The sequence below is a fragment of the Perca fluviatilis genome, chromosome 23, assembly GCF_010015445.1.
Source record: "Perca fluviatilis chromosome 23, GENO_Pfluv_1.0, whole genome shotgun sequence".
NCBI lineage: Eukaryota > Metazoa > Chordata > Actinopteri > Perciformes > Percidae > Perca > Perca fluviatilis.
The window spans coordinates 16,359,853-16,386,508 of record NC_053134.1 but is presented as its reverse complement, the minus strand read 5'-3'; the positions used below and the strand labels follow the sequence as shown (position 1 = coordinate 16,386,508).

Genomic DNA, 26,656 nt, shown 5'->3' with positions numbered 1-26,656 from the left:
TCCTACTCAGACCAAAACCAGCCCAGCTATGTTTTGTCTTAGCCAACCTCATGCGTACTCTATTCCTAACCAAAGGATTCAGGCATTTATCTTTCTATGTGGTGAGGTAAAAGGGGCTGAAATGCCTCCACGTCATGCCAAAATACTGTTAACGTGTCCCACCCCCTCATTGATTCAAGGCAGTGAGTCTGTAAATGTGGTTAATAACACACAAGGACTTTTTGGGGGGGGATCTGGTACAGTAAGAAAACCACAACGTATTTATGCATAGAGGAGGCACGCTTGCAGGCACAAAAACACACAAAATCACATGAGTGTGACAGAGCAGGAGAGGTATCTGACAGCTTTAGTGTGAGCTGGAGACAGATTAAGCCAGTGTGTGTGTGTGTGTGTGTGTGTGTGTGTGTGTGTGTGTGTGTGTGGTGCGTGCGTGCGTGCGTGTACTCGTGTGCATCTGCAAAAGGTTATTTCTCGGGTTGAGCTTGGAATGCTGGGAAGTGGCATCATGCATTTTAAAGCAGGGGAATCAACAGGGGTCGGCAGCGGGAGAAGAGAGTAAGCAGACGGTTGAAACTAGCGGCGCTGAGAAGGCCTTGAACAGAACTCAACTTGGCAGTTGGTGCACACAGAGAAAGACAAAACACACACACACACACACACACACACACACACACACACACACACACACACGTGTGCAGACATAGAGGTCTGATAGGCAGTGCAGACAAAAGCCATGGCCCACGGAATCACCCAGGAGGAACGGCTTTCATTTCGCTTTCTCCATTGCCGGCCGCCAGGTTCCTTTCGTGGCCTTTGTGTGTGTTGAGATAGCAACCTAACAGCCATCACATAACCGCTCACTGGCAACAATAACCCTTCGCTCAAATCACGCTGCTGGAGCAGAAGCTCTGAAAGCAGAGTTTTTCTGAGGAATGTTATTACTTTTTTGAAATGGCTGCATGATAAAAAAAATAAAAAAAAGTGCAGCTCAGGGCTCAGTCTCATTTCAGCATTGCCTCAGAATCAAAGATGTGACATTTTTATACCTACAGTACTGTATCTGATGCATGAAAGAACTCAAAAAATAAATACAAGCTGTGCAGGTGACACACACAGCCAGGTATTAAACACACTGAGTTTGTCAATTACACTTTCTAAATAAAGTGCGGAACACATTCAACATGGAAAAAAACTAACACTTTTATTAGCTTTATCATTAGCATTATTACCCGATAAAGTAACACCAGCTTTTGCTCCAGTCATAAAGTGCAGGATAACAGAGAGCAACAACAGCAAAAGTCAGTCTGTCCTACTGGCCTGAGCAGGAGAGATCATAAATGACTCAGATTAAATAGAAATATAGGTCAGTGCACTAAACCTCACCTCATTCCCAGGCATTAATCTGACTGTGCGTGTGTGTGTGTGTGTGTGTGTGTGTGTGTGTGTGTGTGTGTGTGTGTGTGTGTGTGTGAGAGAGAGGGTAAGTTAAGTGCATGCATTAGATAGCCCACCTGCATAAATGTGTCATTTTCTCCCTCTTCTGTATCAAGCAGTGGCAAGTGGTTTGTACAATTTCTTAAGCAACTAAAACAGACTGTGGCCATCTTTATCCAAATCCTCCTTTCTAATCCCCTGTCACTTTCCTGTTGTTCATCGCTTTTCTACCTCGGGATAGCTAATCACAAGCCAGTGAGGTAGGGACACTGAATGGCATAAGGGACACTTCCTGTGACTGGGTTGAATGGCATTCTTGCCAAAAACAAACCAGCTCATATTTCATTGGGAAGCGATTTGACGCCAGCTCTCCCCAGAGGACAAGAGGAAGCCTGTTGAGGTTCCACCAGAATTCAACTCCAGTGTGTTTAGGTCTGTAAATAGACAGACTGAACCAAACAAGTCAAGTCAATTCATCATCTACACCAGGTATGTAGTGGTGTCGCAATTAATCACTGCATCGCGCTGCAGACCTAGACGATCCTGCACCGATGCAGGGACAGACCATAATAGATTATTGCCTACTGATGTTACTTAGGAGCAGACACAATAAAAAGGGCAGTTCATATACAGTATATCTGACTTGAATTTGTTGATGAAAACAATGTGTAGCAATATATAGTAATATTGAGGAGGTGACGCACCGTGAATCATCAGGATATTGAATCAATTTGAATCGTTGACAGGATAATCCTAATGGAATCGAATCGTGAGACCAGTGAAGATTCACACCCCAACAGGTATGTTGCACATTTAAAACCTACATTAACTGATTTTAAGGCCAATGGCATATCTTATGAGGCTGATATGGCCAATGCGTTGTCTATTTAGACATCCAGAAGATACAGAGGAACATTAGCATTCATATGGAGTTCTATTTCTGTCCACAAGGCAAATATTGAGCCCAATATTTACTCTCCTTGTAGCTCTGTTTTGTTCTTCATCAACTCCTGGGTTACACATCTGGCTATTTGGCTGCTAAATGCTGCACTATGTTCATCAGCTAGTCGCTAACATTGTCTGTCTGCTGTTTGGTAGGAGCAGATAGCGTACCGTGGGTTTATCGGAGCTTTTCCGCTGAAAACAGCTGCCTGCAGACATACATTACCATAGAATGGTGGCCAAAACTGTGGTTACCACATGACACCACACTCCAAAATGTAATATTCTCACTGTCTCTCCCATGCTCTTAACACTCTAGATGCAAATGCTGGGAGCTGCAGCTTTAAAGAGTGCTGATTTTCAGCAGCAGCTGAAGTCACACCGACACTGGTGCCTACACATCCTCCCACCCTGCAGAGAGAAAGATGGAGAGTGGAGGAAGAAAGGCTAAAATATACAGATGGAGAGGAGGGAAAATGAAGGGTGTGGTTGAAGTTAAAGCAAACAGGAAAAAAGATTTCTGGAGACAGAGAAAGATTGTCGAGGGTGGTGGAGGGAGAATCGAAGGGACAGAGATAAGTGGAGAGAGTAGGCTGCATCTCCCACTGACAGATGAAAAAAAGAAAGACTAAGCGGCAAACATCTGCTTTTCTTCCTTCAGGTACAACGGTTAAAAGTGGGAGTGTCAAATGAAACCTACTGCATCAATCGGTTTCTCTCTCCTTCTGACTCACTTCCTATTCTATCTCTACCATCGCTCAACAGCTCTCTTTCAGGGAAAAGGAGGTGCGACTGACCTCTATCTGCACTTCAAGCTCTCTTGAATCAAATTACAACTAATTATGCACTTGCGCTGCGGTAGCACACGCAGATGTAAACACACTCACACACCCAATGCTGACAGGAAATCAACAGAGTGAACACGTGAGTGTGCGGCCTGTATAGAACACGTGTGTACCTGTGAGTGAGTGACCTTTGTGAGTGCATACAAACACATAGGTTCTTGATCCACATAGATTTATGGTGTATTTGGCAGGTTGTTATGTTTAGCTGTCAGCAGCACTATTAAACAGAGTCTGACATCACATCTCACTGACATCACATCAGCAATAGACCCTCACCCAACACTGGTAAACACACACACACACAACCACACACACACACACACACACACACACACACACACACACACACACACACACACACACACACACACACACACACACACACACACACACACTCGTTTGTATAGCTCCAAGCTATAGCAAACCAAATAGCAGTCAGTCAGGTCCACATTGAGGATGATGAAAGGATGATGTAAAAGTGATGAAACTAAATCCACCATAAAACAACATCTGTGGTTTTATCTCATAGTTCCAGTTCAAACACTGAAGGAGTGGCCTTTATAAAAAGGAAAGAAAGGAAAAATGCTCCCGAAAGGTGAAGCTAAATCAATGGGATTTTAAGCAGAGCAGGTAAAACAACTACAATGGCTTATTTTAGATTTTTATTTGTGTTATGTGTCTGTCAGGAGATTTAAAATGGGAAGACAGTGCAGGGTAGCCTACAGCCACAGCCTCAAGCCTATAGATGTAAAGACACTAGTGGGAATTGGTGCTGACTGGGGAGCAAGAGGAGTGAGTCGGGGTAGAGGGAGACAGAGAGAGAGAAAGAGAGAGAAGGTGAAGGACAGATAAAGACAGCAGAACAGTGAGACTGACAAACAATGCGGTGGAGAGACAATAGATAAGAACAGAGACAGGATGAGAGGCTGAAACAGAAAGAGTGAGGGAGAGGGAATCAAAGAGAGAGGCAGGAGAGATAAGTAGCTGCCAGCTCTTGTGTATCTCACTTCACTTTGTTTGCCCCTGTACTGTATGGCAGTTTGAGGGGAAGAGAGAGGCTCCCTGTCGGTTCTCAAACACGTACACGCCAACGGCAGGGCCAGGGGAGAGAGGTGTGAAGGAGAACAGGGTGCTAAACACACATACAACAGTCAAATCAATCATGGGGAAGAAAGAGGAGAAGATATCTGATAATTATACTATCGATAAACTTGGTGAATTAAGCAGTAGAAATTGGGTGCCTGGGTAGCTCACCTGGAAGAGCGCGCGCAAATATATAGAGGTTTACTCTCGCACGGCTGTCGCGTGGGCTCGACTCGCGACTCCGCGTTGCGTGCATGTCATCCCCCTCCCCCCCCTTTCATGTCTTCAGCTGTCCTATAAAAATAAAGACCTAAAATGTCCCAAAAAATACGCGGTAGAAATTCAAGATTTTCATCTTGAAAACCAGATTCATGTATAAGCTCCAAGGCTATTTCCTGTAATGACAGCTTCAGGTATGGAATGTACAAAAGAACTGTTTAAGATATAGTTACTAAGAGCTAACTTGTTGCATGATAAAAGCCTGGAACTTGAGTATAGTTCTCTGTCAAACAAAGACTGACATTAAGGCGGGGAACAGATCAGAAAATAGCAAAGCTCCCACTTGTTAGATAACTGCAAAAGAACAGTTATATATGAGAGAGGGAGAGAGAGAGAGAGAGAGAGAGAGAGAGAGAGAGAGAGAGAGAGAGAGATGGACAGAAACAGTGTCAGGGAAACAGCAGCTTTCTCGAAGTGAAGCCGTGTACAGTATACTTGCCAAGACATACAGACGGCTGAGAAATTAAAGGAACAACTTGAATAAATTAGTGGAGAAACATAACAAATACAGATGCTTCCTTGCAGGCCGTGGAGGGTGCCTGATAGGGGTGGGAAGAAAAAAATCAATACAGCATAGTATCACAATATTTTCCGTAGCAATACTGTATCGATACACAGATGCCAAGTATCAATCTATTATTATATATCTGTTGGTCAGTTTGTCTGCTTGAGAATCCCATTTTGCAGCAATAAAATTCAAGTAAGATGAACAAACAGAGAAATGTATCTTTTTAGATAAAAACAGATGCTGACAAAGTTTCCTTTTGGGGACATCATTTAAAATTGGGAAAAATTTGAAGTTGGAAAAAAGGTAATAAATTGCAATATATCGCAGAATATTTAACTATGTTTAAAATATCGTATCGTAAGTATTGTGATGATATCGTATCGTGAGGCCTCTGGTGATTCACACCCCTAGTGCCTGAATAGTTTGATAATGATGAAAGTGATGTTAAAATATCCTATGAACTACGCAGTCACCAGATCTCAACCCAACTGAACACTATAGGAGATTTGGGACCACCAGGTGAGACAGTGCTCTCCACCATGAACAATTAAACACCAGATGACTTAACTTAACTTTTGTAAGATGGCGTTCATCCCTCCAGTAGAGTTAATGGACTTGGCGAGTCTATGGCATGGATTTTTGAAGCTGTGAGGGAGGCTCATAGTCACCCAAAGCTTTTCTTAAGACACTTCATGGTGTTTTTTAACACTTTCATTTGTCACCCGTCTCTGTCTACTTGGACTGTATGATGCAAATCCATTTGAAAACTGAAGCTCTTTTTGAGTTCATTTGAAAGCATTAATCTGTCACCTTACTGGATTGTATTCCATTGTCTCAATGGTACCATGAGCAATATGCCTCCACCAACATAGCCCCTGCATGTGTTGTTCTATCACAGGGCTGTTTTTGGTCTGAATCCACGCATAGTCAGTCTATGATCAGTTTTCCAAAATGTTCTGTGGGATTATGTAAAACATTTTCCTCTAGATGAACAATGTATGGACCAGTGGACCTTTGGACAATGTTATACATCCGTATGTCCTAGAAGAAATAAATAAGATGCTAACATTCTCTCTGAAATAGACCTCTCGATGCCAGGTTTATGTTCTATTTTTCTTATCCTCTGTGTATTTGTATTTTAACATTCATTCAAAGTGTAGTGTGTTTAAAGCGCCCATATTATGCTCATTTTCAGGTTCATAACTGTATTTTAAGGTTGTACCAGAATAGGTTTACATGGTTTAATTTTCAAAAAACACCATATTTTTGTTGTACTGCACAGCTCTCTCTCACTGCTGCAGATCCTCTTTTCACCTGGTTTCTGTTTTAGCTACAGAGTGAGACCTCTTTTCATCTTCTTCTTCACTACTATCTTTGATTGCACTCGCACATGCTCAGTAGCTCAGATGTAGAGCATGTCAGCTAGCTAACTCTAGAGACAGTAAAAGAAAGCCTGTTACTCCAACTTTGGTCAGTTACAAGTCAGGATTAGCTGGGAGACTTTTAAATGAGGGCGCACATGTAAGTAGTTCTTTTGGAGATTATGGTGAACTCGTGTATGTTGTAGCAGTGCTTTGCTATTGAGAACGACGTAGCATGCTAGCGTTAGCATGCTAATGCTAACGCTACGAGCTAACAGTTGTGGTTAGCCAGCTCATTTCGGACTGTGACGTCACAGTCCGAGCCGATTTTGACCAGCTCACCAGGAGACTGAAGGCAGGACACATTCAGAAACCGTATCTCACTCAAAACAGCATGGATGGATTTTTTTCAAAGTTTGTATGTGTGTGGAAGCACCAGAGACACAAAAGAACACCCCAAATCCCAGAAAAAGTGATTTTTTCATAATATGGGCACTTTAAAAAAAAATTACATCTTTTTTAAATCTGAGCTGGTTGATAAGTGCAGGAGAACTGTAATTGTAATGCTTTCTTAAATGAATAAGTTGAACTTTGAACCTTGCAGTGGGGTATTTCAAGACCATGCATGTGCTGTGCAGCTTGGTGTTTGAAGGATGGTTCTCATTTGTATACTCAGCGTGTGTTACTGTGTTAACGTGCTGCTATCATACCATTTGATTCTGTCGTATCATACTGTACAGCTGGTGCTTATCACCTCATTAAAAAATATTTCCCCACCCCGCTCTGATGAAAAGCATGTTGTACTGCACACATACAGTATCTCAGCATGCACACTTGCATGAGATTGCAGTAATAAGTCTGCGGAGGCACACGATACACACACAAACACACCCACATGCATGATGTTAGCGAAGTGAGCGGTGGGGGGGGGGGGGTAGCCTGGCATCTCTGAATCTGCACTGAGCCATGAACAACCATATGGAGACTTTCTTCTTAGTTAAACCCTCTGGATTGCTGCACGACAGTAGCCTGGGAACAAGTTGCGCATTTTATTACACACGATGCAGGGTGTTTTGAACACGGAATTGTTGTTACGGCAACATGCCGCGACAACATCACCGCTGCACTATAAATTGTAGGGTGCGAGCCGTGACACTGAAGCCCGCGGACAAAGAATGAACTTTCAGCACACAAACACTTCTTCTGCGCTAAAATTAAAACTATTGTTCAGCATTCCTTACTGCAGAATGAGATCCATCCATCTTTCCTGTTGATAAATGTGAGTAGATGAACACATGAATGTACCTAAAGGGTAAATCTATCATGCATCCGTGGTAATCAAAGGGCAATAATACTCTCTAGCTCTCTAGGGAATAGGGCTATGTTGCCGAGGGCAGAGAGGAAATGAAAAGAAAGACTTTACAGCTTCATTTCTTTGAAAAACCACAGACAGGCCTCTTGATATAACCCACACATACCTTGATATCTATGTGGCATCTTAATGCGCCAATACAATATGTATTTGTATGTGTGTGTGTTAAAGTGCACTTGTGTGCGTTCATGCCAGCAGTATCTAAACAAGAGGATGTAGGCAGCCGGGCTTCTGCCTCATCTGATAAGCAACCCTCAAATCAAGGGCTACACACACACACACACACACACACACACACACACACACACACACACACACAGAAGGGAAGGATGAGGGGAAAGGTTAGCCTGAGAGTGGAGAAGAGTTGGGTCGATTAACTAATGAAAATGAAGTGATGAGAACGTGATAGAATAAGAGAAGTGATAGAGAGGACAGAGAAGGAAAGAAAATGTGAAAAGGGTCAAATTATACTTTGGAAGACGGCAACATTGGTTTAAAAAAAAAAAAAAAAGAGATATAAGTCGGGTAAAGATGTAAAAAGAGAAAAACAGGCTAGAAAAGGCATCCTGAAGATAAATGTCGTCAGCGGACCATGGGGTTAATATTGACTTCAACCTCATAAGCCAATTTCATCTAATTCCCCCTCAGATCATAAGTCTTCCATTAGTGATGAGGCTGACCGTGCATGTGCCTTTGAAGCACGATATCAGCTAGTCTAGGAGAAATGACCCCATGCTGCTACAGCTATTTGCTAAGCCTCCCAGAAGAAGCCGTAACTAGAGTGCAAAGAAAAAGAGACAAAAACAAAGAAAGTGGGGAGGAGGGAAAAGTTACAATGCTGATGATAGGGCTGAAGCTAATTATAGAGTTGAAAACGATTAAAGCCATTATATTTCTTGTTTCCATGTCTGCTCAAAGTTGGCAATCCTGCTGCCAACAACCAAGAGTCTACAAACGTAATTCAGCCTAGTTTTTTGCAAACAAGATAAAATGTAAAAAAGGGAGAATAAAAGAAGCATCATAAACAGATGAGAGAGAGAAAATCCCACTGGACTATTATCCCAAATACTGTGTAGTCATTAGAATATATGTTAACTTCACGTCTTGGCCTAGTAGCCTTCATTCTGCTCTCCTAAAGGAGATAAAACAAAGAGCTCAGTGACAAGTAGAGACCGAGACACTGTATAAGAGAAGAGAGCGCTGAAGCATCAGTAAGTGATTCGAGTCACTGGGGAGTGTATGAAAAAGCAAAGAGCAAAAGAGTGAATGAAAAGACCACAGTGCGGGTCATCTGCGCTGGGCTGAAGGGCTGCTGTGTGCAGGTTGGGATGTTAGATGTGTGCTTAGATTCACGGCGTGGGGTCAAGACCTGGGCCATGGTCACATGAACAGGACATGTGTATGTCAAGCACATGCACACAGAGAGACGGTGATAGCCTCCGAGCACAGCCAGGACCATTGAAGACACTTCCCAGGAGAGAGCAGCTTGGAGTAACTTTAAAAGCACACGCACACACGCACACGCTCCACTCAAGGACACACAGATGGCAGGTGCACAAATACAAGCCACTGGAGCATAATTTATCAGTCAAGCTAGCCAGCCAGCCAGCTAGCTAGCTAGCTAGTCACTGCTTCCCTTAACATTGGAATAAAGCACCTAAACTAACAACTTAAAAGGGAAACCCGTGAAGCATAGCATGTTCAGCAAATCAAATGGACACTAGACTGGAGGGATATATGATGGATGGATGGATGATTTGTTTAATGATAGATAGGCTAGACAGCAGTTATAACCATTAACTGTGTGTGTGTGTGTGTGTGTGTGTGTGTGTGTGTGTGTGTGTGTGTGTGTGTGTGTGTGTGTGTGTGTGTGTGTGTGTGTGTGTGTGTGTGTGTGTGTGTGTGTGTAGCAAGATGTTCGCTGGACAGATTGAACACTCAACTGTGTATGTTTGTGTGCATGTGTGTACATTTTGTCATTTCATAATTCCCACCAATCCATTTTTAAACATACACCGCATCACAACGGGAGTTATCTATAAAACCTAAATCCCATATTTTCAGGACGGATAAATATTACATTAATATATAAAACAAAATACTGCCACCCAAACCCTAATAAATGTGTTAACTGAACACTGCACACAGTCTTTCCTAGGGCTGGGCGATATGGAGAAAATCAAATATCATGATATTTTTGACCAAATACCTCGATATCGATACCGCAACGATATTGTAGTGTTGACTATTGGTGCTTTCACAAAATATTTACACAATGAGATTTTTGATAAATAATCATCAGTAATGTGGATATAATGACTAAGTCGGTAAAGGCAGTCTGGTAAGTTCATAAAATGACATAACTTTACTGTAATGTAGCCTTTAAAACCATGAAAAGTCAACACTTATGCCATATCACGATATTACGATATCCAAAATCTAAGACGATATCTAGTCTCATATCACGATATCGATATAATATCGATATATTGCCCAGCTCTAGTCTTTCCCATTCAATATATTGCTGAAGATAGGTGAAAAAGTAAAGAAGAGGAAGAGCAATAGAGGCAGAAATTAAATCAACAAACGCAAAACTCACAAACTCACATCAACACAGCCCACAGTGCAAAACACTGGTTTATACTAGATAGGTGCATGTATATATATTACTACAGATGTAGCTCTTTTTAGATCCAAACTCAAAACCTATTTGTTTAGAATGGCTTTTCATACGTAGTAGTGGTGTGACAATTTCCTTCTCCTCCTGTTTCTGTATAACCTTTTCTGATTTTACTGTTTTCCATGTTTCATTCTTTTGATTGTATGATATGTTGTTTTATTCTTGGTTCCTGATGCAAAGCACTTTGGATACCTGCTGGTTGCTGTAAAGTGCTATATAAATAAATGTTGATTGATTGATTGATTGATTGATTGATTGATTGATTGATTGATTGATTGATTGATTGATTGATGTTGATATATTACACATAGTATCCAACATTTTGAATACAGAGGGAAATGTGAGGGATAACATGGAAGTCATCAGTACAATCATAATAATCACAAGCATTAATAAGTCCCTAAACTAAATTTACTTTGGTGTTTCGGACTCTGAATGAAGTATTTGTTGCCAAAAGTTAAGGACTATATTGCTTTGCTAGTCCATAGTTTGCAGTCCGATTTCAAATGCAACCTGCAAATCTGGACCAATACAGTTTAGTGTCCTACAGGCCTCTAAACAAAGAGGCATTTAAAAAAGGCATATCCAAGGCATATACAAGTACAGGGTGTACCACTGGGTATCAGGCAATGCTAAGCAACAGCAAACGTTTGTAAGCTCTGCCACAAGTCTTTCCAAGCTCAGCAGAGTAGAAAGAGCAGAGAAGGCCATTTAACACAGAGACTACAATAGAGCTGCACTAACAATGACAAGATAGCGACAGCGATGAGGGGCGACTGAACCAAGAAATATGACAGTACGAAATCTGTCATCTAGCCCAAGCCTCAAAATAAAAAATAAAACATTTCATGTGACATGCTTCCCATAAGCCACAAGATATGGAGAATGAATGTGTGTGTGTGTGTGTGTGTGTGTGTGTGTGTGTGTGTGTGTGTGTGTGTGTGTGTGTGTGTGTGTGTGTGTGTGTGTGTGTGTGTGTCTGAGTGCGAGTCCATGTGTATATTGGCACTGATTCTCATTCTTTCCTATAAAGAGAGCCTCGCACACTGAAAACTGAAAAATAACGGTTGGATTCCAACAGCTTGTTTGCATGCCAGTCCTTCTGACATCTGCTGTAACTTAAGACAGATCAATAATGGATATCTCACACACATTTAAACACACACACACACACACACACACACACAAACGCACACTATGAAATATGGGTAAGTAATGGACAGTTCAGAAAACACTGATTTACTGGAACCTACAAAGAAAACCATTATTCTCTCACGTACAAACTTTGACTATTAAAATGATATCATGGAAATCGTTTGTGTAACAATGTCTAATGGCTTTCTGTAGGAAATGGATTTCCTTCCTTCTACGTGCTTCAGTCACATTGCATGGGGCTTGCTGTCAGGAAATGTAGGCCTCGTGTAAAAAATTCAAGAGGTGACTCGTTCCCCAAATTTGCTTTCATGTTCATCCAGAGTCGACATAAACAAGAGCGAAATGGCTAATGTAAACAAGGGCGTATGGCTGGTTGCAACTGATTCCAAAACAGCCATCTTTAGAATGAGGCGCTCTGTTCTGCTCTGCACTGTGCTGCACTGTGCTTTTGAATGTATGGCCTGTGTGTGTCCACATGGCAAAAACATTCCTGCAGGGCTAAGGGGTTCAGCTGTCGTCGGAGCTATTTTCCTGTGCACTGCATGCCATTGGTGGATCAAGGAGGATTATTCCTGGGGTCGGAGAACTTTGGGCTTGGAGAGATGGAGAAAAAAAAAAGAGAATAAGAGAGAGAGAGAAGCACCATGGTTTGGAACACTTCCTTCCAGGAATCAATCTCGGACAAAGGGATTGCGGAGCTGTGTTTGTCAAAGCAAACCACGTATAAAATCACACACCCAAAAGCTACACTGAGCAAGAGACGCAAAGGGAGAGAGAGAGTAGCCACTCGAGCCATCTTGAACCATAAACATAATTAACCGATACTCAACTGTCACACAAGAAAATCCCTAGTGCCTGCTTTGAATTGTGCTTTAGCTAGAGGAGCTGCTTCACACTTTGCCTTAATCTTGTCCATTACTGCAAAGACATCAGTGTGAACAAAGAGACTGCCTTCCAATTTGTTTTATAACAGATCTCGTTTTGTCAGGGACCCCATTTGGATAAGATTCCCAACTCCCGTACACATCCTCCAGATCAAATTGGGAGGAGAGGGAGCGGTGGCTAGGCTAAACTGGGCTATTTCAGCAGCAAAACAGAGGCAGGCTGAGAGGGAGTGTCAAACTGATAGCCGTGCTCAGCTAATTTGCTCATGCTCGGGTCCATACAGACAAAATCAATAGAGTGGAGTAAGAAGTTACGGGGGACGCTCGGTTCCTGATTTAGGTCAACGGCAGTTGCGTGCACCCTCATGCTGTCTGTAATTAAATAAAACTAGTTAGAAAGTCTGCAGGAGCTGTGTACTTGAAGGGGGAAGAGGGATGAGAGAAGTGGGAGGGATGAGGCTAGAGTGATTAATTTCATCTTTGTTTTTCTCCTCCCATAGTTGCGAGTGAACACCATTATACAAAGTAGAAAGGTAGCCTCATTTGTGTGCCCGTTCAGCGCCTGGTGCTCCCTGGGGGAAAGAAAGTATAAAGATTCTAATGAGCTATAGAGAGAGTTCCTGAAACACAAACGGGCAGATAGAGACACACTGGGACGGTGCTCTGCCAGCCTTGGCAGCTTAACTGTGAGGAGGAACTCCATGTGGAACTGACAGCCCGTCAACCATCACATCAGCTCCACCAATCAACTGATTATGTTTAGGTTTCATTTATATATGGTTTGAAGATTAGATTAGGGGATATAGGATGCAAATCCTAGAAAACGAAGAAGGATTTGTACACAGACTGACAGGATGATGTATTTGTTCTCACAATTAAAAAAAAATTATTAAAGATATTGATGTTAGCATCTTTATTTAGGTGGAGTAATATTGGAGACTGGCCTTATACACTTGTATGCCTGCCTGCATGTTGATGTACAAGTGTGTCCATTTTCACAGCTACTGTATATGCCAAACAAGCACAGTCACAGCCAGACAGTGTCATCAAGTCTCCTGGGTGGTGGATTAAAGAGGATTATGGCTGTAGTCCAGATGAGGGTCCAGGGGGAGTTTACGCATGACGCATCACAACTGATGATGCCTGGAAACATTCCCCTACAAATCAATGGTCTAGTTTCAAGCGCCCATTCAATCGCTACCATTGCCACACTAACCTTTGAACTAAAATGCAGCCGCAGAATGTTAAGAAATGTCAAATTGGGTGCATCCTGTATCTTGTAATCTAAAAAGCTGGATCTGAACTCAACAAAAACTTTAAATGAACTAGGAATCATAATATGCATAGTTCAGGTTACTGTCCTCTGATCAAAAGATGATTCAAAAAGAAAAACAGCTGCTGCTCTTTTGATCAGGAACACAACCATTAAGTTCTTCCTTTTCTGCTTAGTGGAAAAAAACAGCAGCATCAGTGGCCATGCTAAAACATATGTCATAAACGTGTGTGCAGTGCAGCATGCTCCATTTGCGCATCAGTATTTTTAGCATCCCCATACTCATTATGTCAGCACGGCACAGCAGAAGGCCCAAGCTGGTCTAAGTGAGCTGAGATATGCAGGAAGGAAGACTATGCAAGGTTCTGCTTCAACGCAGGCATCTGCTATGGCATGCAAGTCACTCACATGTACTGTATCCTGGCTGTGAAGAATGTGTTTTGCTCTTCTACTCCAATTAAGTTTATTTTTGAGGGGGATGGAAACAAATATGCCTCGTTTCACTGCGTAACAGCAAGCTTTAGAGGTGCTGCGTAAACAAAGCCAAGAGGATGGGATTCAAGACAACCGACATAAATCATTGATGTTAAGCTAGCCATCCCACTAATCTTTGGAGTTTAACTATTCAAACAACATGAAAGCATATTTCTTAAAAAAAAAAAGCTCAAAGAGCTCAAAGCCTGAAATATGATACTGGGCTTTGTAATCACCATCAAGGTGAAGATGGAACCACAGACAGGTCATTAGGCTGTAGATAAATAGGTAAGGGGATACTTTATCCAAAAAGACATTTCCATTATTGATCCATGAACAGTTGAGATTACTCTCTGGGAAAATACTTCTAGTTGGGCTCTGATGCTATTTTTAAAATTCAGATGCCCTTGGGGATGAAACAGAAACCACCACAATCGCAATGTATTTTATCACTTCGACCAACAAACCCATCTGCTGTCAAAAAGGATCTTTTGCAATAAATACCAGTAAAAGTGGCCATTTTCACACTGGCATCAAAGCTTCTGTACTATTTCCATGCCAGCGTCTGTATATTTTATCTGAGGCCAGCTCTCAACACAAATTGCTTGTTAGCAAGAATAGCCAGGGGCCTCACAAGGTATGAGAACCATCCACTGGGAGGGAAGCTGCTATAGGATCACGTTTTGTGCCTAGGTTGTGTACATAGCCAGCATACATACAAACAATAACTCTTCTCTCCTGTCATCTCCTCTGCTGAACTGAACCAACAGCCTGAGGTGTCCATCCGCCACCATCGCCCAGACCAAGTGCTTTTTCTCTCCACACAAAGGCTCCCACAGTGGGGGGTTTTCCTTCGCATTTCCCCTCTTGCCCCCACACAAAGGGGATCCATTTCAACTGCTTTTAGCAGCGCCACTTTCCGCTTTTAGTTCTTCAGACTCCCTCCCCAGAGGGTGCGACTGGTGGAAGGGGGAAAAAATAAAGGCACCAGGTGGATGCTGGGAAAGAGTTTAGGCTTGTGGCAAACAGGGCCACTTCGATGTTGTGTTTTTTGGTAACGCCTGGCAGGAGGTGAAGAACCTGATACCAGTGCCTGGACCTTTTGTGCTGTGTGAAACATCAATACATATCTTTCTTGCTGAGAGTTAGATAAGAAGATTGATGCCACTCTTAAATTTGTGCAGGGAATAGGAAGCTACAGCCAGCAGCCGGCTAGCTTAGCATAATGACTGGAAATAGAAGGCAAACAGCTATCCTGTAATGTTTGTTGAACCCGTTTTTTTAATTTTTTTATACTGATTAAACAAACAAGATATATGTTTTAATTTGTCAGCTTAAGAGGTGCTGGACGGAGCCATGCTAGCGGTTTTCCCCAGCTTCAATCTTTATGCTAAGCTAAGCTAACCATCTGCTGGTTCTTGCATACAAACATAACCCTACTGAATCAACAGAAGTAATCCTCCGTGCAACTTCCAGAAACAGAGCACAAACAAAGCAAAGCAATACTACAATGCACTGTGATGCCAACCTTTGGTGTTGCTAGAAAAAGGCTGAAAAGGCCCCATTCAATCAACAATAAGAGGCAGGAAGCGGGAAGACACTTGATCTTCTCCCCTTAGACAAACAAAACTTCAGAAAATCCAGCGGCTCAGATGTTTGGGGGGGCCTATTAATTCAAGACAAGTATTTAACGAAGAAATCTGTTTCTGTCTCTCGGTTTGGTTTGAAGGCTTTCCTCTTAACTAGATAAACATTCCAAATGGGAACAGTCCCCGAAGATGGGTTGGGTTGAAAAGAGGAGACGTAAGAAGTGAACTGGGTCGCAGTTGGAGGTTTAGTCAAGCTGATGAATTAAACAGACTCTCTGAGGTAATAACACTCTACAACACCCACACAATTATTTAAGGGATTCATAAGAATCGTTGAGCTGATTTGGTGGATTTTCAAAGTACTCATATTTTGGAGCTATGTCACTGAGATTGAAGTTAACCTCATTTAAAAGTTGGAAGTCCTCTGGTCTTCGGCCTCATAAATCTAAATGAAGAAAAACCCCAAAGTGGAATACTATATAATACCTTCTCCTTCTATAGAATAAAGCTACTTCAATCAGCTGAGCAGTCTTGTGCGCTAAAAATCAATTGCAATTGTTGTCAACACTTCAGTCTCAAATTGGCTGAAAAAAGAAAAGCTGTGGCGAAAGGGAACAAATGAGTTAGGCAGTGGGCTGCAATGAAAAGCCTTTTTGAAAGTCAACCTGACATTAAACTATCTTTTCTGTGTGGGGGCAGCGAGAGGAAGTGAGGGGAGCTGACAGAGGCGAGATGAGGAGGACGGGCGGAGAGCCAGCACCTCGCATGCAGCAGGTTGACGTGCAGGGAAGAGCCAGGCCATCATCTTGACGGCACAGCGAGAGCAGGAAACAGATCGCTCGCACACACATGCATGAACCTCTAATGGAGACAAAGATCAAGTCCGTATATACGCTGATTCAACTGCAGTAGCGGTGTACACACACAGACACACACGTTGTGCAGGTAATAAGACAGCTAACAGCAGCCAAGGTCAGAGAGCTGCCCAGAAATCAGCCAGGCAGCAGCTGATCCTCCCAATGTGATCTTTACAGAGACGGAGAGAGTGATGGAGACGTGAAAACAGTTAAATCTCAGAGAAGAGAGAGAGGGGGATGTAAACCGATCAATGTCACCGCAACAGCTCTTGAGCCCACAGTCAATATACACTACTTACCTGTGGCGTATGTGTGCAAGCATCTTTGTTTGCCGCAGAGATTTTCATGGTCAATTCTGAACTGATCATTACTTAAACCTGCTCCGTTCAAATTAGGGCTGTGCTCCGATTGAAGAAATTCTTAGTCGACTAACACTCATTCAATTGTATCGACTAACCGATTAGTTGATTTAATCGACAGATCTGTAAATCTGAGTTTCTCCGCAAAGAGTCATGCAAAAGCACCACTTTAATTCTTGTGTTTACCAGAGATGTGCTCGTACGTTTCTTGGAAATAAGTCATTCAGCATGAAAAAAGCATAAAACATGACTATCGACTAAAGAAATCTAAGTTGACTAAGACCAAAACGACCGATTAGTCGACTAATCGACTAAGAGGGAAGTTCAAATATGTGTGCAAAGAAAGTAGGACCAAAAGAAGGAAGATGAATGTATGGAGAGACAAGGGAAGACAACTAAATTCACACCGGCGCTTTTTATAGAGACAGAAGTAATCAACAGCAGAGCATAAATGACAAGGGTGAAGTGTCATTCTTATGTCTTTTCTGCACTGTAGCCAGCATAAAAACAGCTGCCTCTGACATTAAGAAAACACTGATAAAACAGGTACCAAGGCCATTAAGAGAACAGACACAATGGGACAGAAAGCAAACCCAGGGAAACGTTAACATACCATCTGTCTGCCTGCTACATAGACTTCAAAGCAATGGACTTATGACAAATTGTGAAAAAATGGAAAGTAGAATGATTTTCTGCATCTATCAATTGACCATTCACTGAGCCCTGTCACCCTTAGTTCCTGCTGCTATGTCTGTCAAGATTTCTGTTCACGCACGGCACATAATGCCGTTTACGATGAAAAGAGTGGCAGATTTACCACTCAAATGTTTTTGCTATTTTCTTTTTAAAAACCTACGATTTCGCAGAGTGGTAGCCTAAAGCAGGCTTCAGCCCACGAGCATTGATTTTGCTGACTGAATTGATGTCTTTCACTAACAGATTTTATCAGCTGTAGCTAAGGCTAACTCCATGAGGTGATTTAAAACACTGTCTCTGGCTGACTCGTTTTAAAACAAGAAGCATGAAAAGGGGTCTTAAATACACTATTGATGGCTATATACAGTACATGGTCAGATTCATCTACCAACCCTTATAGAACTGGCTCAGGTTTGCCTTGCACCAGCTCTTAATTATACTGTTATAGTTTTAGACTACTGGGGGACTTCCTTCCTTTGACACACTGAGCTCCTCTCTCCTCTCTCTTTCCATCTGTGTGCATCCATGTCCCAGAAATGCTTGTTACTAACCTAGCTCTGGGGAGCTTATTCCCCTGAGTCCTTGTGTTTTTTTCGCCCAGCAGTTTTCCTTGGATTAGGGTGTCACCTAAATCCTGGTTGCAGCTGTCGCCGTGGTCCTGCTCCACACCCTGCTACGCTCTGCAGTGCCCTGTTACGTCCTGCTACGTCCTGCTACACACTGTAACGCCCTGCAGTGCCCTGCTACAACTACTATTGTGACTATTATTGCCACTGTTCATCACACCCCCGACCGGCACCGTCAGACACCGCCTACCAAGAGCCTGGGTCTGTCCAAGGTTTCTCCCTAAAAAGGAAGTTTTCCTCACCACCCGAGGTTTCTCTGGAAAAGGGAGTTTTTCATCGCACAAATGCTTGCTCTTGGGGGAATTACTAGAATTGTTCGGTCTTTGTAAATTATAGAGTTTGGTCTAGACCTACTCTATCTGTAAAGTTTCTTGAGATAACTCTTGTTATGATTTGATAATATAAATAAAATTGAATTGAATGGTTGTGCTAAAAGACTGAGGTTAGCTCTAGTATTATAAATATGATAGGGAAAATGTAAGCTCAGACAGTTATATTGCTCTAGCATCTCCCTGTTTGGCTGCTTAAAAACATACTTAGGCAAGCAACAAAGGTTAGATTTACAAGAATCTGGAAAGTGTAACCCTAGTTCTGGTTAAAACTTCAGGGTTGCTGAAGTTTGAACTTGCCCAAATACAAGAAAGAAAAGGACAGCGCTGCTAACGTAGCTAACAACACTTTCAGTCCGTTAAATAATGTAACGTTAGCTAATGATATGCTCCTTGGCCTTTGAAATTACACTAGGTCAGCCGGACATGGTAACATTTGCAGCCTACATTAGAGCCATCCTTACACTTTATGAGGCTAAAGTGGCTGGTATTTTTGATATCCTTAAAATAGTCAGCATCCTGGCTCTAAAATGCTTGTATTTCTTCCACATTAACTTCTCCTTCCATCTACAACTTTCTGATTTTACATTTTGCACTTTCAGTTTCAACCAAATTTCAGTGTTTCAAATCTTAAGAGTGATATGCTTCCACCAAAAGGAAACACGCTCAATATGATTTGATAGGAAGCAAGGTATGCAGCACAACCAAAAGATGGAGAACATCTGCTGTAGCTACATCTCTACTCCAAAGCCTGAACAGCGTCGGTAGTGCTTTACCATATTCAGACTTCCAGTCCACTCAGGCTGCTGCAAACACACAGCCAGAAATACAACGTACAAAATGTGCACACGAGCATATACGGACATATACAACATTAGATACGCACAGCCACAAATATGCATGTATCCTTGAATACACAATCTTTGATACACAAAAGGCAAACACACACAGTATCTGAGGATATCTAGGACAGGTGAGTGTGGAGCCAGTGGAGGGGAGGGGGAAAATGATAAAGAGACACATGTGGAAGAGAGATAAAGGTGGAACAGACTGCAGCACAAATAGAGGGAAGTGGGCTACTGAAAGAAAGGAATAGAAAAAAAAAACAGACAGAAAAGGAATAAGTGACCAATAGATGAGGGAAAAAAAAGAGGCACAAAGTGAGATAAGGGTCATCACAGCGTGACCTGCTGTCTGTGGAAATAGTTCACGTTGTATGAATGAGTGGAGAGGGAAAAAGATACAAAAATGGGAAAACAGGAAGCAAAAGGAACCAATTCAATTCAAGCATTTTGATTTAATTTAGGCCCTACAAGACAAAAGTAGAGGAGTGGAGGAAAAGATGAGGTGGCCAGCAAGGTGTGGCCAGTACTGTGAGTGAACGGCCAGGCAACGTTGAGCAATGGTGTCTACAAGCTTTCTGTCTGAAGACCTTTCAACCTCTTCCTCTCTTACTCTCGCTGACATTAATCGTAACCGTTGCCGCGCTGATAAACCAGAGTGTCCTCAGTGACCTATACTGGAGTGTGATGTTTTTCTGAAGGAACTGAAAGGAGTTGAGCTGCACCTTTTGGGGGACAATTTTGTTAAAAGTATCTTGGCACTTAAAGGAATTTAGGTCTTGTCCACAAATACCTATTTATTAAAGATTATTTTTATGTTGCATTTCCACCTTTAATGACAGGACAGCTCAGACATGAAAGGGGAGATAGAGAGTGAAGACATGCAGGAAACAGTCACAGGTTGGACTCGAACCCTGGACCTTCTGCATCAAGAAATAAACCTCAATATACGTGTGCCTGCTCTACCAACTGAGCTAACCGGCCACCACAAATGCATATTATTTAGTCCTTCGTTGTGGCATTACATCACCGCTAAGCTGGAGATTTATACAACTTAAATCTGATCTTTTAGAAAACACTCTGCAAAGTGGATATATGGTTTTAAATGATGATGTTTATGCCTTGTAGTGTGGATGCAGCATCAGAGCTTTTATAAAATGATTTTCATAAGATACACCCTTCAGAAATAGGGCAATGTGTTTTGAAAATGTTTAATACGGGTGTCAATATAGGCCTATGGTTTGCAGGGAGAAGTGGGAGGTTTTGGTACCAATACGTTTTAATAGCTTAATTTAAAGAATATAAGCATGTTTTTCTCTTCTAAATGCTCCTTTTAGCCATGCTGGTGGCATATCTCAACAACTATTAACTATTACCATGAACCCCTGACCTTAACCTGAGAGCACTGACAAATTTAGATTTCAACTGTATAATGTCCCGCTCAGTACATATGTTGGTCACAATTCTTTAAAAAACTAATTTTAAAGATTCTCATTGAACACTGTGTGTACATTATATGATATATCGGTATCTATCGGTCACATATATGTAATGAGCTACTATATGCTTATACAGATAATTAGCATAAGACTGAGCTGAGTACAGTTAAGCAGGTCACTGGGTATGTCAGCAGCGCCCAACCAGCACTTTGGTGGTGACGAACCAGTTTGTTGTTTGCCAATCATCAAAAAGAAAAACTATAACACAGTTTGATGAGCACATGTGCTTTGGGTCATCTTAAAACCACAAAGGGTAGGATGAAGAGAAAGGATTCTCGGATGAAAAACTGTCCCCAGTGCAGATTTGGCTTGATGAGGGTCAATCATCCCACAGAGAAATAGATTACACTGCAGAGCAAAACAAAGAATTGGACCAAAGCGATCTGTATCAATCTCCTCTGGTTACACATCCCCCACTGTGACTGTGTGGATGACAGTGAGTGTTGGAGGCAAATTCTATATTCATTAACAGGATAATTGAAGACAGAGACAACCACGACCATTAGCTCTTCACATTCTTAAATTATGCATATGTCCTTTAAGCAACCCTTGACACTTTATTAGCCATTAATAATACATTAATGATATAAGATTGATCCGAACAGACCATAACTACTTTTTTATTAGCATGTTAATAATGAATCAAGCACAGTGGTTTTAGTAAGTTGAGGGTGAGCAGAGGTAGCCATTACTGAAGCGTGGTTTATGGAAAAATGGAAGCCTTGAGGTCATTATGATGCACAGGGTCACCCACACAAACGCTCACACAAATCAATTTACACTTCCTTTATGGTCAATACTTGCGAGCCTGGATTACAGCCGCAGAACACAGATAACTGATGCTGGACTAGCGCAGGCAATCTTTTTTCACTGTAAATGAGCACCAAAAAAAACAGTGTCTCTCGACGCATAAACAGCTCTTCTCACCCGCCAATCTCAGTGATTGTCACCGGCAGACGCCCTTCCTTTATGAAAATGGTATGTCAGTCATTTTTCCCCCGATCCACACAGATGACAGACACACACACACACACACACACACACACATATACACAGGAGCGGTACTGATAAGTAAAGCTGCTGAATTCCTAATGGGACATATCCCATTAACCTCTCTCACACAGGGATCCCGGATTGATATTGAGGAAGGGAAACCACAACCCTACTACACCACAACAGACCTGCTAAAAAGGCCCCAGAGTATATCATAACAGTGAAGCAAAAACCACAAATTTCATTCAGTATCTCACTTTGCAATCTTTCAATTTGTGATCTAAAAATCAGTGCACAAGGGAGCCTGTCCTCTAAGAAAGACATTAGCGATTGCCTGACAGACAAGCATTTGAAACCAATAATTCATGTCAAGCCCATGTGAAATAATGGCTATTATAATAGCCATATGCATTCTGTTAAACTGGAAATCACTCTGCCATCTCAGAGCAGAAGCATCATCTCCTTACAGCAAGCACGCTAGACCGCCACTGGGGTGGAAATGCAGAAACGCTCCCCTCAGCAGTCTCGACATTATACAAGGATGTGGACAGACGACTACAGCACATTGGTTTGTTTCTGTAACCAACTCCAATGGGATTCACAAGGGTATCCCCAGTGCGTGTGGTGACTAAAAGCTGGAAGGAAGTCAAAAAGAAAGTAGGTAAAATATTTTCATTTTCACTAAATATAACACATGACAAAATTGTGTCTTTTGCCTGTGTCTAGTGTTGCTGAATCTAAACAAACAAGACATTGTTTGTGCGGTTTGGGTGTTTTTCTTTTCATAATTGAGAGCTCCGTGATAAATGGAGCACGGTTTAATTGAATAACACAAACGAACCAGCTGGGGCATTTCTCCAACTCGGTCCTCACGTCTCAGGCCATGTTTGCGCTACAGTGGTTATAATGGTCAGGGTGAATCAGCAATGAATAAAACACTCACTGAGTCCGTCATATGTCACATGTCCACGTAGATTTATTTAACCCTTACGATACATAATGCACACACCAGGGAACAGCTTGTGTATAGTAATGGGCTGGGTGGTACATTTTCTTGTTCTTATTTTCTGCATCTGTTTAATTCACAAGGGAGCCTCCTACAGTCTCCCTATGTTGAATGATTGCATCGGGCGAGTATGTGTGCAAATGTGTGTGCACACAGAGGAGAATGGGTGCTCCCTCTGCAGATGGAGACGAGGCAGCGGGCGAGGAAGCAATTACAAGCTGGTAGGCTTCACCTCACCACGCCCACCTCCCCCGCCCCTCTCACATACACGCCCAGGGGCTTGCTGCATTAGGGAATCATGGGTATTATGGTGGAATGGGCCTCAGGGCCCCCTTCCAAAACAACCTGCTAATCCCCTGTGGAGTGGGGTGTAAGGGAGGGGAGTGAATTTGGGGGTAACAGGGCAGGGCGGACACCCCGACAATGAGTCCACTCCTGACACGCGCCAGCACCTTCAACCACCCATCACGCCCCACCTCCTCCACACCCCATCTAACACAGCGACATTCCCCCAAGGGAGGAACCAGCGATGTCAGCCACGGGAGAGCAGAAAGTCCCTCAGCCCCGACATTGGCCCTCGTCGCAGCCAGGCCTTGAGCAGGAACATTCAATCAGGCCGCTGTTCCATTCTGTCTTTATCGGATGCTGCTAGTTGCTTTTTTCCATTACAATCAAAGAATGAGACATGGTTGCACACTAAATCAAGCTACTCCGGCCATCGGTGGAGAATTCAACTTGCATGCACGTAAATGCAAACCAGCTCGTTAAAACGGTTTAATTATGTGTCTAAATTATGATGAGCAATGACATGCTTGATTGGTTGTATCAAAGGGCCTTAATGAGGAGAAAAGGCTCACTCACTCTCTGTCTGTCTACAGCATTAACTCTACGTCTACTCTAAACATGACACAATGCAGCCTTGAGTATGTTCTGTAGTCAGTGATCAAGTCAAAGTGCGCTTGTCTTCAGTGACATTCGTGATATATTCGTCATCAGGCATTTATGGAGCATTGGAAAGACATCTGTCATCCAGCAATCTCAACTCTTCACCATCTACTGTAACTCCATGCCTCCTTTTATCCTCGGTCACTTGATTTCATCATTTTTACTAGAAACCTAACCCAGCTTTGTGTTCAAAAACATGACTTTGATATACTGTAAAATATTCTCCCTCTTGGCTTAATCTAATGTCTCCATATCCCAAGTCTATTTAGGAATCCGATATTAACATTGTCTCGTCATCAATCTTGCAACCTTCTTGCTTCGGGATAAAAACCAGTAATCACTCCACTGGTGGGCTAATGGGCGCCTTAACATCAACTTGCAGAGAGTCCATTCATATTTCATCAATGGCAGGGCCCCCCGTCCTCCCAGGGTGCTAGTAAGGCGCTAGTAAGGCGAATCAAGATCAAACACTGCAACCTTCCAATTACACAGTGAGACTTTCTGATCTCATCTCGATTTGGCTCGAGATCAAATGTACCTGCAAGGATTTCCAAGCCCTTTTAGTTTCCCAGCTTTCCTGTCAAAAGGGCATAAACTGTTCGCTGAATTCACCTGGAGGAGATCCCATTCAAAATGGCTAAGGTAGGGACTTACTTGTACCAATATTTAGATATCGCAGCAATTCTACAGCATGGATATCCATAAAAGGCCCAACAGGAGTGGAAAGTGAAAACAGATGTGATGATGATGTCAATTCTGCTGAGGTGTGAAGTAGCTCAGTACCATTTCAGCTAGTGTTTTGCTATAAGACGTGGAGACCTGTGGAAAGGCAACAGCTGTCCCTCCTGGCATGAATAATTTAGAGTGAGATTCAATCTGGGGATCAATGGTCATCGCTGGTGTGAGGTTATTTTGCCACAAGGATAAACATTTGGTTATCCTTTTTTCCCCTACAAAATAAGTGAACTTGGAGAAAAGCTAATGGGATATTTACCTTAACATTGCAATAGCCTTGCTAAGCTGCAAACATTTTAGCAAAAGTCTTTAATTTCATTGGATTATCCGATGAATATTGAATTATTTGTGCAAGGCTACTTGGAAAGTTTTGTATTGATATCTAAGGCACTGTAATGTTCGTCAGAAGGCGGCTTCGTTCGACAATTTCTGTTAGCTTTCGGAAAGCACCAACCGAAATTCACACACACTTCACGCAGTGATAGGCCAGCTTTGCAGAGCTGACAACCAATATTGGAACTTCTCTCTCAAGCTATCTTTTTCATTTAATTCAACTATTTCTGTCACTTTTCGTGTTTACAACCAAGACAGGAGAGACTGTCTAACAAAACTGCACCGTATTATGTATCGACCATCTCTATAACGGCTTTACAGCCAGACTTCGAGTGTGGCAGTTTGGAACAGCAATCAAGACTTTAGCCTTATGACATGGTCGAACAACACATCGTACTAACTAGTTCTTTTGTAGCATGGCCCAGCCCATATGACACCCCACATGATACCCCCTTAAATCCACTTAAACAGAATGAATGAATTCCTCCCTAAACACTGATAGAGAATGTACAGTACAAAAAAAAACAAAGACCAGAAGTACATTTACCTTTCTGAACTGCAGACTGAAAAAACTCTTAACCTGCTGAAATGTTAAAGTATCTCTTATCATAACTAAAACTAGCCAAACAGCCTCTCACATATCTTTGTGTGCATGTGTTTGTGTATCATGTAACCTGAATTTCACAACAGAAAAACACCCTAGTTTCTTCCTAAAAAAAAAAAAGGACCAGACTAAGAAGTGCACTGTTGCCAAAACATGTCTTAAAAAATAAACCACAGCCAATTAAATGGGTATTATTGCTTGCTGTTATTGAAATAAAATTGGATAAAGAGACTTAATCCAATTAAAAGGGCACCCTCTTGCAGTTTGGGGACAATGGCAAGTATTTAGCCTTCAAAATAAATGTCTTCCTTTTATCCAGCCAAGTGAACTTTGAGGGGATGGGTTTAGGGAGGCTAAATGGAATAAATCTATTCTGCCCTATCAAAATATGAGAGCTATGGGCTCTAGGGGACTTTGACCCTGCACAGGATTAAGTATAATATAACTGCACAGTGAGTAGGCCTATCAGGTCTTTAGCACTTACATAGACATGGACAGGAAAGGGAAACAAGTACACACACCAGGGGAAAATTTAGCAGTCAAGTGACCAGACCACAGAGTGTGACAGAGAGAGGCCAAAGGCTAGTCTCTGTTTCAATGTGCTTCATTGATTTCTGGTTGTGGTGGCAAGGTGGCATTTTTGGACAGTAAGCAACATTTACAAGAGCCTGGGATCCTGCCTTATTATGCAAGCAGATTGGCTACAGAGAGAAATATATAACCTCTTATCATATCACATCTGTAGTAGTTTTAAGAGGTTTTTACTGGCCACTTTTTTTTTTTCTGGCATCCTTGAAAAGATTACAACATGATTATTGTCTGGTTTTCACGGAGGCTGTGGGACCATGTAGGGACCAGAGCATCACACACGGAGCAGACCAATATCTTTGGGGAATATAGCCTAATTATGAGACATTTAAGCCGCCTCTAAGCGCCCGCATCTCAATGAGCCC

General features: G+C 42.2%; 1 protein-coding gene across 5 annotated transcripts in view; it reads right to left on the bottom strand.

Moving 5' to 3' along the window:
• Positions 1–26,656, bottom strand: part of dock4b (dedicator of cytokinesis 4b) — a 114,882-nt gene that overhangs the window by 87,165 nt on the left and 1,061 nt on the right. The gene's annotated exons all lie outside the window — the stretch shown is intronic.